Genomic DNA, 13162 nt, shown 5'->3' on the forward strand with positions numbered 1-13162 from the left:
CCAAAATAAATCATGTTTTAATGCAATATTTTAAAAAGTCAAAATTAATGCCAAAAAAATCCCATGATGAACAAAATATCAAAATTTTGAATGAAGATGAGATCGGTGTTGCTGAGCTCTCCCTTTGCATCAGGCTCCAGTATGGCCTGGCAAGGGTAGAACTCGAGAACACACTCATCCCTCAAGATGCTCTGGGCTCTGGAGACCCCTGTGACTCTGCGTGGCTTATGACCTTGGCCCTCAACACACGTCTTCTCATCAGGCTTCTTCCACTCAGCTTGGCAACTGCTACCTCTGTGCCTTCTGTTCCCTGAGCCACAGGATCTACCCCCTCCCTCCACCTGTGCAGATCTTACCATCCTCAAACCGCAACTCTTCCATGAAGCCTTTCTAACCACCCTAACACCCTGCACTCCCCTGTATCTGTGAGCGGTGATTCTGTCCTTCTCTGGAATGCCGATCCCCTTAGCATTCTCAGGGACAGTCCCTTGCTGCTGCACATCTCTCTGTCCTGTTCCCTTACTAGACTGCATGCCCCTGAAAAACACGTTATATTTTCTTCTATCTTCCAGAACACCATTATACTTGGGTTTCAGTAACTGCTGGCTATGACTGCTTAATTGATGGATGTGACTAGTTAAAAAGTGACAAGTGAGGAGTGCATGGGTGATTTAGTCAGCTGGGCATCCGACTCGTGGTTTCAGCTCAGGTCATGATCTCATGGGTTGTGAGTTCGAGGCCTGAGTCATGCTACGTGCTCGGTGGGGGAGTCTGCCTGAGTTCTCGCCCTCTGCCATTCCTCCAACTCGCACACACACTCTCTCTCTCAAATAAATACTTTTTTTTAAAAAAAGTGGGAAGTGAATATAAAAAATAAACACGGTCTTGAAGGATTGCTGAAGATTCACAGATAAAACTAGTAAGGAAGGACACTTCGAGCAGAAGAAACAGCATGTACAAAGATGTCAAGGCATGCACGATCACATCTTCTTTGGAAAACTGCTGATTAGTGAATATAGCTGTAGCAGTGAGTGAGGGGAAAGGGACAACGGAGACGAGCTGGAAAGAAGTGGTGGTCAGACCATCAGAAGCCACAGAGATCTTAACAAGAGAATGATGTGGTCAGATGTCCATTTCTGAAAGCTGACGTTGTAGCAGAGTCAAAAACACTTTAGTATATATGCTGCCAAAGCGAGCACAAGTCAGAACACTTTAGAAGAACAGACCAGCGATACAGAGGTCAGCCAGAACAGTGTTGGCCATTATTTTCAACACTCGATATTTCATCCTCATCCTGACTTGTTATCCCTATTTTACCAATGAGGGAACTGAGGCATGGACCAAAGTCACATAAGTGATCCGTGGCACATCCAAAATCAGAACCCATGCTGTCTGGCTTCAGAGTACATGCTTTAAGGACGGTGCTATAAAGGGGGAGAGGAGGGACATCTAAACTGTGGCAGGGGCAATGAGAACTGAGACCAGATTACAGCTTCATGGGAGCCATGTGAGAGAGAAGCTGGTGCCCTCAGACATGGCGGCATTCAAACAGAGAGCCGCTGACGTGACTCACAAGAGTGCCTTTCATGACCAGGTGGGCCACTGACCAAGGTGGGCGGCTGTGGAGAAGCAATTGCTACTGTTAGGCTATGTCGTTCCAAGTATACTGTGTATGCTTTTGAATATGGGACATGGGAAATCAAGTAGGACAGGTCCAAGTGAAGGATGAAAATACAAGCCTGAAATACAAGAGAAAAATCTGGACAAAAGATAGATTTGGGTGAGCATCCTCTTTTTTTTTTTTTCCACAGAAAGCAGAAAAATAATTCATTCCAGTAGATGACAGAAATAAGAAAGTCATCCTGAAAATATACTTTGGTGTAATTCTGTTAGAACAGATATTGCCTCTGAACAAGCTTTCTGCTCTCCTACTGACTGCCCCACTGGATTCTGTCTTGTGACAGTTAAACACTTTGCTGAGTCCCTTGCTGTGACCATGCAGGAGTCATCTTCGAATTCACAGGTTCCCAGGAGAGAGCAATATATTTCCCAGAAGAACAGCACCTTCTAGCTCAGAAGAGTGCATGAACGCTGTATAGAGTCAGCACAGTTTAGGTTTAAGTAAGCACATAATTTGTCGAAATGTAAAAAAGGTGACAGGAAAAAATACTGCATTATAGAGTAAGATATTCAAATGTGGTGTGAGTATTTAAGGCAGCTGATGGCCAAAACAGGTGAGTCAAAGAAGGTGGTCTGGGTTTGGGGTTGACTTTGCATCTAGAGAAATTCTCTTTGTGACCTCAATGATGGAGCACTGGCGAGCAGGTCTTCCTCCGTAAGGCCAATGATACTTGAGGTACCAGATGGTTTCATTTTTCAACTGTGGTCCAAAGAGAGGGTTGAGTTGGGCCAGAATTGCAATCAGCCAAAAGAGAGAGCAGCAAACTGAACACGTTACCAGCATGGTGGTGATAACTCCCCGGTTGGGACCCTTAGGGATAAACCAGGGCACGCAGAAGCCGACGAAGCCCCAGAACACGCTCATCACGATAAGAGGCACAGTGAGGCCATTATACACCATGGTTGCCGCCGGAGCTACCAGCCCTTACCCAGCCGCCTCACTTTGGTCTCACCCCGCATCCTCTTGATTTCAGTTCAGGTCATGAGACTGAGCCCCGTGTCAGGCTATGCTCAGCACTGAGTCTGCTTGAGATTCTCTCTCTCCTTCTGCCCCTCCCTCCATACAATCTCTGCCCTCTGCCATCCAAATTAATAAAATCTTTTTTAAAAAAGAGATTTGGGAGTCAGGAGTGCAGTAGTTAAAAGCACGGGATAGGGGCATCTAGGTGGCTCAGTCATTAAGCATCTGCCTTCAGCTCAGGTCATGATCCCAGGATCCAGGGATTGAACCCCACATTGGGCTCCCTGCTCAACGGGCACAATGCCTGCTTCTCCCTTTCCCACTCCCCCTGCTTGTGTTCCTCTCTTGCTGTGTCTCTCTGTGTCAAATACATAAATAAAATCTTAAAAAAAAAAAAAAAAAAGCATGGGACAGATGCAGTCATGCTGGGAAGGATTCATAGTAAGCCATAGAGAGAGCTAAAGACAGAGCCTTAAGGGACACTCCTAAGGCAGGGGCAGAGAAGGAACAAGCAAAAATCATCAGTAAAGAGGAATAAGAAAAGACTTCAGAAGAGGACCTCAAAAAGGCTGAAAGGAGAATTACAGGAGGAAAAAAAAAATCAGCACAGTACAATACCACAGAAAAGTAAGGTAAGAAAAGGAACAAAACAAGGCCTATTTACTTCTCACAGTCATCCTGGAAACCTCCCCAGAAGCAGTCATGCCAGCACAACAAGATGGAAACCTTGGTACAGAGGACCAAGGCAGAAACCAGAGAGGGAGGGGAAGGGGAGAAGCACACATCAACTCTTTCCAGAAACTTGAAAGGAAGCCCAGAAACCAATGTCTTGATAATCAGAACGTACAGAACTGAGGACAGGTTGTTTGTGTTTGTTTTCCATGAGGAGAAAGAACTGAAAATGCTACTGACGACAAAAAATTATCCAATAGAGAAGGAAGACGAAACTTAGTAGAGGGAACTACAGAATAAGATCTCGAAGGAGACAGGAAGGGCTGATGTGCTCCAGGTGATGGGAATACAGAGGTGAACAAGCCCCTGCCCTCAGCAGCTTATGTGCTACTGGAAGGAGACAGACGGACAGCAGACACACACACACATACTACGTCAGGTGATGTTACATGCCATAAAGAAAATGGAGCAGGAAAGAGGGATAGAGAACACCACTGGGCATACATGTGTCATTTTATACAGGGTGGTTGGGGAAGGCCTCCCTGACACACTGATATGTGAGCAGAGACTCAAGCAGGGATCAGCACTGCACAGAAAAGGAACAGCAAAGGCAGACCTACGAGGCAGCAAGTGTGAGGTATGACTGAGGAAGAGTTAAAAGCCAGTGTATGGAGTGCAGCTGAGGGGAGAGGAGCTGAACACAGAGAGGTGGGGAGGTCACGTCCCATGGGGCTTACATAGGGCTTGTAGACCCCTGTAAAGACTGGTTTTCACAGAGTAAGGTGGAAGCTTTGGGAGTGTTTTCAGCAGAAGAATGACATGACCTGGCTGACATTTTAAAAAGAAACCTCTGGCTGCCATTCAGAGGACAGCAGTGGAGGCAAGGATGAAGGAGGAAGGCCTCCAGGAGGCCTTCACAACAACCAGTTGGCTGGGATGGCAGGGGGAGGTGGTGAGAAGTGGATGCTTTTCTGATATACTGGTGACATGAGTGAAAGGTGATTCTAGAAGAATTTTTGTCCTCAACATCTGAAAGACTGAATATCAAAGAGAACAACGCATCCAAGGATTCGTGAGACATCTGTAGAAAGGGAAGGGCAGAGATGAAATGGAAAGGCAGGCTGAACAAAGCCAGGCTGTGGGGGCTCCTGGGGCCAGAGCAGGTTGGAATCTTACTGGGTAGGCTGCAAGAAACCAAGGACGGCCAGTAAGAAGCAAGAGACACAGACAAAACCAAAGGTGTGGAAAGTCACTGAAGAGAGGTGTGCTTTCTGACATCGGGGTCTCAATTTTTTCTCTGATTACAAAATAATACATGTTCATTATAGGGGTACCTGGGTGGCTCAGTAGTTAAGCATCTGCCTTCAGTTCAGGTTATGATCCCAGGGTCTTGGGATCAAGCCCTGCATTGGGCTCCCTGCTCTGTGGGAAGCTTCCTTCTCCCTCTCCCACTCCCCCTGCTTGTGTTCCCTCTCTCACTGTGTCTCTCTGTCGAATAAAGAAAATCTTTAAAAAAAAAAAATGTTCATTATAGAAAAACTGGAAAATGAAGAGAAGCATAAAAAGGAGATCATAACCTGTCCAAGCACACAGAAACACTGAAGCTTTTGTTACATAATTTTTAATTCTTTTTCTACAGATATACATCAATTTTAAAAAGACAAAAACATTTTTCTAAACTTATTTCCCTTAATGTACCCCGAATATTTTTCTATATCATAGAGTATTTCTTTTCAATATCATCTTAGATACCTTTTAGAGGAGCAATGAGAAAGGCTAGCCAATAAAATATCAGTAAGGACGGAAAAAGGGATGACTCATGGAAACAGCTTTGTCCTTACTTTCCTATGGGGAAAATGAAATATATTCATGTAGCACATCATTCTGATTTTATAGTTAATGGATTTAATTAATTGTGCACATGGACCTCCAAGCAAAGATCTATATTATATTGGTGCTGAAGTTTCTGATTAACACCACGACAGAACCACAAAATTTTGAAACACTTCTAAGCATTACAACCTAAGTCTGAACATAAGCACTGCAAAATCCACCTCAATTACAAATTACAGCAGAGGGGCACCTGAAAGGCTCAGTCAGTCGAGCACCCAACTTTTGATTTTGGCTTAGGAAGTGAACTTGGCTTTGTGGGATCAAGCCCTGCAACAGGCTTAGGGCAGAGTCTACTTCTCCCTCCCCATCTGCTCCTCCCCACGACTCATGAGCGTGATCTCTCTCTCTCAGATAAATTTTAAAAATCTTAAAAAAAAAAACCACATAAATCACAGCAGAATGAAGCCTTTTTCTCTCTCCCCCATTAAAGAAAAGGAAGTGAGCAGGGAGTTCAACTATATTGAAACAGGAACAAGAAATATTAGATGAAGGAAATTAAATAAACTAAATAAAGAAACCAATTTCCAGCTCTTTCAGGAAAATTAAGACTTCTGTTCAATTCGCAGACTTATGACTTTGAAGAAACTAAGTCCTTTAGAAAGTTCTAGACTAACCTCAAATGAAATACAGACAGGATGAGCTGCTCAAAGTCAGGGCAAAGAGACCAGAATCTGAGACAGTTTTGTGTTAATGATTCTCCATGCATTCCTCAAAGGTTGGCTCTTATCTTATTCACTGCTTTATCTTGGCACCTCAATTAATACCTGACACATGATCAGTTCTCAATAAACAGTTATTGCATGCACGCATGATTCATAGATAACAAATATTGTGGGGTTCTATTAAAAGAACTTAAGGGTACTGGGGTACAGTCCCTAAATAGCAGGTTGATGTCACAGATACTACATTTAACAATATGTCCGTATATTTCGAACAGTACCATCCTTCAACTCTTACTTCATTGATCCTTTCCTGTTTGACTATTTATGAGTCACAAAACTCCTCTACGCCTTTGTTTCCTTACAAGTGATTTAAAAATAAGGTAGGGTTGCTATGAGAAAAATTATAAATTATTCTAAAGCAGCTTTATTATTTAGATAGTGCTTAGAGTTTAGAAACAGAAGCCAGTTATTCATGCCTTAAATCAAAGCTCTTAAAAGGTCTGTAAGTGTTCCAAAGCTCAAGCAACCCAGAGCCATCTTTCCAGATATGGATTTGTGCTGCAGAAAGATCACTGACTCCCTAGAAAGTGCAAATTTCAGGCTTTTGTTTAGGATTTTTTTTTCCATCTTAATTCAGTTCCATACTAGTAATATTTCCTGACTGCTTACCATATACAGGCATTGTGCTAGTCACTACGAAAATAAAGAACTAAGCAAACATAGTCCCTGTTACTATGGAGATTGCAATCTATTAAGGTAACTATAAAGGAAGACTTTGGGAATGATACAACGATACAAGGTGCTTCTGGTAATATAAACATGGAAGAGAGCATAGCTGGGTTGGGACCAGAACAGGCTATTAGGAGGATGGGCTTAGGACAAAAAACTAACCGCACCCAAGTCATTTTGTGTATATACAGAATGAGTGAATTAAGTACATAGCAAGCATTCATTAAACATCTATGAGCCTGAATTATAAAAGGCGCTGGATATAGAATGCTGAATAAGATCATACCATAAGATTCTTCTATGAAGAATCTTATAGTCTACTTAAGAAAAGGAAAAAGAGGGGTATCTGGGTGGCTCAGTGGGTTAAGCCTCTGTCTTCGGCTAAGGTCAAGATCTCAGGCTCCTGGGATTGAGCCCCACATCCAGCTCTCTGCTCAGCAGGGGGCCAAAAAAAAAAAAAAAGAAAGGAAAGACAGCAGGTGAACACAAAAAGATGAGAAGTAACAGAAGAGAAGTTTTAGTCACAAGAAACAATATTAACAAAGACACAAAGAATCATCAATAAGTGGTAAAGTTGGCCTGGGCTTGGGCCAAGTGCAAGGTAGTGGAAGATCAAATTGAAATATTAAGCTGGATATCACCTCACACCAGTCAGAATGGCTAAAATCAACAAGTCAGGAAATGACAGATGCTGGCGAGGATGCGGAAAAAGGGGAGCCCTCCTACACTGTTGGTGGGAATGCAAGCTGGTGCAACCACTCTGGAAAACAGCATGGAGGTTCCTCAAAATGTTGAAAATAGAACTGCCCTATGACCCAGCAATTGCACTACTGGGTATTTACCCTAAGGATACAAACGTGGTGATCCAAAGAAGCAAGTGCACCCAAATGTTTATAGCAGCAATGTCCACAATAGCCAAACTATGGAAAGAACCTAGATGTCCATCAACAGATGAATGGATCAAGAAGATGTGGTATATATACACAATGGAATACTATGCAGCCATCAAAAGAAATGAAATCTTGCCATTTGCGACAACATGGATGGAACTAGAGCGTATCATGCTTAGCGAAATAAGTCAAGCAGAGAAAGACAACTATCATATGATCTCCTTGATATGAAGAAGTGGTGATGCAACATGGGGGCTTAAGTGGGTAGAAGAAGAATCAATGAAACAAGATGGAATTGGGAGGGAAACAAACCATAAGTGACTCTTAATCTCACAAAACAAACTGAGGGTTGCTGGGGGGAAGGGGGTTGGGAGAGGGGGTGGGATTATGGACATTGGGGAGGGTATATGCTTTGGTGAGTGCTGTGAAGTGTGTAAACCTGGTGATTCACAGACCTGTACCCCTGGGGATAAAAATATATGTTTATAAACCATTAAAAAAATATATTAAGTTGGTCTTACTGGAAGATTATCTCATACTGGAAGACCTTGAATGCCGACTAGGGACTATGAATTAATTCATAAGATGATATGAAAAGATGGGAGATTTTTTTCTCACTCCTTTTTTAAGTTTTTATTTAAATTCCAGTCACTTTACAGTGTAATATTAGTGTAAATACAGTGATTCAATATTTCCATATGACACCTGGTGCTCATCACAAGTGCACTCATTAATCCCCTCACCCACTTTCCCCACACAAACAACTTTTTTATCCATTCATCATTAATCAGCGGATACCTGGCTGTTTCCAGAATTTGGCTGTTGTTGGTAATGCTGCTACAAACAACAGGGTGCATGTACCCCTTTGAATTAGTATTTTTGCATTCTTTAGGAAAAATACCTTTGTATTCTTTGGGGAAATAGTGCAATTACTAGATCGTAGGGTAGTTCTATTTTTACCTTTTTGAGGAACCTCCATACTGTTTTCCAGAGTGGCTGCACCAGTTTGCATTCCCACCAACAGTGCAAGAAGATTCCCCTTTCTCCACATGCTTGCCAACACCTGCCGTTTCTTGTGTTGTTGATTTTAGCCATTCTGACAAGTGTAAGGTGATATCTCACTGCAGTTTTGATTTGTATTTCTGGTGGGAGATTTTTAAGCAAGTAAGTCCTACAGCATACAGGCTACGGCTTAGAAGGACAAATGTAGCTGTACTTGATAAGATCTACACACAAAGACATAAAAGTAACTTCTAGGTTACATGTCATAAGATGAATGGACTGTTAACCCATATGGGTCCTATTTGTATAAAATCATATGCATAGCACACAATGACTCTCAGTAGCGTCTGTTCTGCTTACCATCTACTAGGGAGGAACACAGAGAGGGGCAGTGCAGGGGAAAGGGAGCCAGCTGACTTTCACTTAACCCACGGAAGCCTAAAATTTTAAAAAGAAAACAAAGCAAAAAGCAGCAGCTTCGGGGGGCACCTAGCGGGCTCACTCAGTACAGCGTGCAACTCTTGATCTCGGGAGTTGTGAGTTCGAGCCCTATATCGGGTGTTGAGATTATTTAAAAATAAAATCTTAAAAAAAAAAAAGGAAGCAGCAGCAGCTTGGGTATGAAAGGAAGATGGCAAACTCAAAGATGGTACAGAGATATGTCAGGCTGCACTGCTATGGAATTTATCTTTAAGTGCACACATACACGTACACTTCTCTCATCTTTTCAGCAAACTTCTCAAGAGTGGTCTGTCTCCAGTTGTCCTTAATCCCCTCTTAGCCTCAGCATGAGCAAAGGCTTCACAGTCAGAGCAAGGTCAACTGTAATGCTACCACTTCCCACACATGCTAATTACTACTGACACTGACCTGACCAAGTACACCAGAGCAAGAGTAACACTTGGCTATTATACCAATATTATTGAAACAAAAACAAAAAACAGATAAGCTTAAAAAAAAAAATCACTTGCTATCTGGAAAGAACCACTGATAAGAGTTTTATGTACTGACATTAAATGATTTATTTCTCTTTTGCTCTGTTTTCCCACATTTGAGAGAAAAGTAAATGTATATCTACAAATTGTTTTGTAAACTGTTTTCATCAGATAATACTCTACAGTGAATATTTCCCATTTTTCCAGCCATCATTCCCAGCTGATCCCCAGTATTCTCTATTCTATAGATCATAGTTTATTTCCCACTCCTCTCATTGTGATTTTTTTAAAGATTTTATTTATTTATTTGACAGACAGAGATCACAAGTAGGCAGAGAGGCAGGCAGAGAGAGAGAGGAGGAAGCAGCCTCCCTGCTGAGCAGAGAGCCTAATATGAGACTCGATCCCAGGACCCTGAGATCATGACCCGAGCCAAAGGCAGAGGCTGAACCCACTGAATCACCCAGGTGCCCCATCGTGACGTTTCTCTAGAATGTTTCCTGCATATACTGTTACATGCAATACTGGAATGGATATCTCCCACATAGAGAGATCTGTCCATAGATCTGATTAGATTCCACTACAAAAATTCCTATAGGGAAAATAAGCAAGTGCAAGAAGTATAAAATAAAAGTGCCAGTTTGCTTTCTGGAAATTTTGTCCTAATTTATAGCTTTATTAGCAAGGAACTCCTCATGTCACTAATCAAACATCTACTTAGTTTTCTCCTATTTTTAAAATTTGTGTGTTTTCTCTTAATAGTTTAGTGCTTAGGGAGATTTAAGGTCCTTCAGGCAAGGGTCATTTTACCCATTTGTGTATCTCTTATGGTGTTTACTTTGTCAGTATTAAATTATTTATTTTGGGGTATTTATTTTTGCCCAACCACTTATTAGCACTTTAACTGATGTCTTATCAATTGTAGAGCTTTTCAGTAGACTGTAATGTTATCCTCAACGGCAATTTTTGTCTTCAACTGCTCTCTGTTTTATGGTTTAGGATTTAATGTGAGCTTTCTGAACAATGTGTTTAAGAGTAATGGTTATTACAGGCAATCATGCTTTATTTCTGATTATAATGGCAATGATAAACCCAACAAATAACCATTCAATAGGATTGCTAGCTTCTGCCTTAAGATAGATATTTATTATTTTAGGCAATATGTTTCTATTTTCTGAAAGTTTTTAATGAAAAACAGTAGGCTGAATTTCATCAAAACCTCTTAGACATGTATTTAGATATCATTTTTAAATATGATCTATTGAGTTGGATGTTATTAGATTTCCTGGTCTGAATTCATCTTTGTATTCCTGAGATTAACAGCTCAGTCGCAATGGATCATATTCATAACTCCTACATTCCACCTTCAGAAAACTGCCCAATAAAGCAGTTTACTATTTTTTTTTTTTAAAGAATTTATTTATTTGAAGAGAGAGAGATCCCAAGTAGGCAGAGAGGCAGGCAGAGGGGGAGGGAGAAGCAGGCTCCGAGATCATGACCTGAGCCGAAGGCAGAGACTTAACCCACCACCCAGGTGCCCAAGTTCACTCTTTTTTAATCTACATATCAGTTCTTGTCACTACTATTCTAGTTCAGGTCTTATTTCTCACCTGGATTCCTATAATGACTTTTAAATACTTCCCCCTCCCATTCCTGCCTCTTCATTTCAATTATATATGTAGTCTCATAGTTGCATTAAATTTATATAGAACCATTTGAGGAAAACTACTATCTTTATGAAACTAAGTCTATCAATGAACTTGAACAATGTCTCAATTTATTTATAATTTATAATTTTGTGCAAAAAGGTCTTACACACACTTTGTTAGAGTTATTTCCTAAGTACCTTATGGGTTTTGGTGCTACTGTAATGGATGGTGTCTTTTTATTTTTTTTCATCATTGTCATCACTCTAACTTGGCTACTTACTTTCAACTCTAGCCTGGATTGCAGTATGACCTGATTTTTCCACTTGCATTCTATCCCCCTCTAATCCATTCTACCACACATTACCTTTTTAAAATGAAAGATCATGTGCTCACTTCGGCAGCACATATACTAAAATGAAAGATCATGTCACTAGATTGCTTAAAACCCTTCGATGCACCTAGGAAAACAATACAAATTCTTTACCAACTGTCTAGACTTTGTGTAATCAAGTCTCTGTCTACCTCTCTGGCCTCATCTCCCTTGTTTATCTCCCCTGGTCTTTAAGTGCTGAAACACACCATGCTCTTTCTCGAGGTCTTTGCACTTGCTCTTCCCTCTGCCCAAAATACTCTTACTACCATTCCTTTGTTTAAGTCTAAACTCCAATGTCAACTCCTTAGAGATGCCTCCCCTGGCCACTGCATCTGAAGTAGGTAATAGAAATCTGTAATTTCTCCCCAATAAAAAATTAATTACACAAATTTGGTTAAATCAACTTTGAGGTGGCTCTAATGTATTCATATAAGTTAAAAATTATACCATCTTCGTAAATTGTTTATTATTATATAACAGTCCTCTCTACTGCTAAGCCTAACGTGCTTGATATTAATTCTGCTATGCAAACTTCCTTTTGGTATTTACCTACTGTATCTTTTACCTTTCTCTACTGCAACTTCATGAATGGGTGTATCTCTGGTAAAGAGCATATAACTGAATTTTGTTTAATATATCTTTCTTAACCAGTGAGTTTATTCATTAACATGTATCATTAAAATATTATATATATATGTATACATATATCTGGACTTCTTATCATCTTATGTTTAAATATTCATCCCACTTTTTCCTATGCTTCTTGCTCCTTTTTATAAATTAATATTTGCTCCTTTGTTCTTTTAGGTTTACTTTTAAATTTTTACTGTATGCAGTTAGCTTAACAAAGTTAAGAAATATCTTAATACCATCCCCCCAAATAATTAAAAAAAAACTAGAATATGTTAACTCCAGAATTCTCCTCAATCTTGACTTGCAGTGCTCTTAGCTGACACTTATGTTAACTGACTAATGTTCTCTTTTTTAAATTTTTATTTATTTTTAGCTCTATCTTTTTAAAAAACTCTCCCCACTATAAAATAATTATTTTGTATAGACGATGTCTGCATTTTATGTATTTACAATTCTTTTCTACATCTCAAACTAACCTTCCTGCACCTCAAACACTCTGGATTCATTTTCCTTTTCTTGAAATATATCCTTTATACATTATTTAACTGTAGACATCTCACAGTGATAAATTCTCGGAGTTTTTGTTCATCTGTAACAGTCTTCATTTCACCTTTGTTCATTTTTTAAAAGATTTGAGAGAGAGAGAGCATGAACAGGCCGGGGAGAGGGGGAGAAAATCTCCAACAGATTCCACAATGAGAACAGAGCCGGATGCGGTGCTCAATCTCAGGACTGACCTGAGCCAAAACCAAGAGTTGGATGCTTAACTGACTGTACTACCCAGGTGCCCACATTTCACCTTTGTTCTTTTTTTTTTTTTTTTTAAGATTTTATTTATTTATTTGACAGACAGAGATCACAAGCAGGCAGAGAGGCAGACAGAGAGAGAGGAGGAAGCAGGCCCCCCGCTGAGACGAGAGCCGGATGCGGGGCTCGATCCCACAACCCTGGGATCATGACCCGAGCCGAAAGCAAAGGCTTTAACCCACTGAGCCACCCAGGTGCCCCTCACCTTTGTTCTTAACCCACTGAGCCACCCAGGCGCCCCTCTCACCTTTGTTCTTAAAGACTGTTTTTTTCTGA

At 40.7% G+C, this 13162-nt stretch overlaps 1 protein-coding gene and 1 pseudogene across 9 annotated transcripts in view; both read right to left on the bottom strand.

The window, feature by feature from the left end:
- ASCC1 (activating signal cointegrator 1 complex subunit 1) overlaps positions 1-13162 on the bottom strand; it is a 101150-nt gene that overhangs the window by 33224 nt on the left and 54764 nt on the right. The gene's annotated exons all lie outside the window — the stretch shown is intronic.
- LOC309855669 (V-type proton ATPase subunit e 1 pseudogene) lies at positions 1889-3678 on the bottom strand (annotated as a pseudogene). The gene has a single exon. The product of its transcript is annotated as a V-type proton ATPase subunit e 1 pseudogene (transcript).

This window comes from Mustela nivalis (genome assembly GCF_964662115.1).
Source record: "Mustela nivalis genome assembly, chromosome: 2".
In the NCBI taxonomy this organism is placed as follows: domain Eukaryota; kingdom Metazoa; phylum Chordata; class Mammalia; order Carnivora; family Mustelidae; genus Mustela; species Mustela nivalis.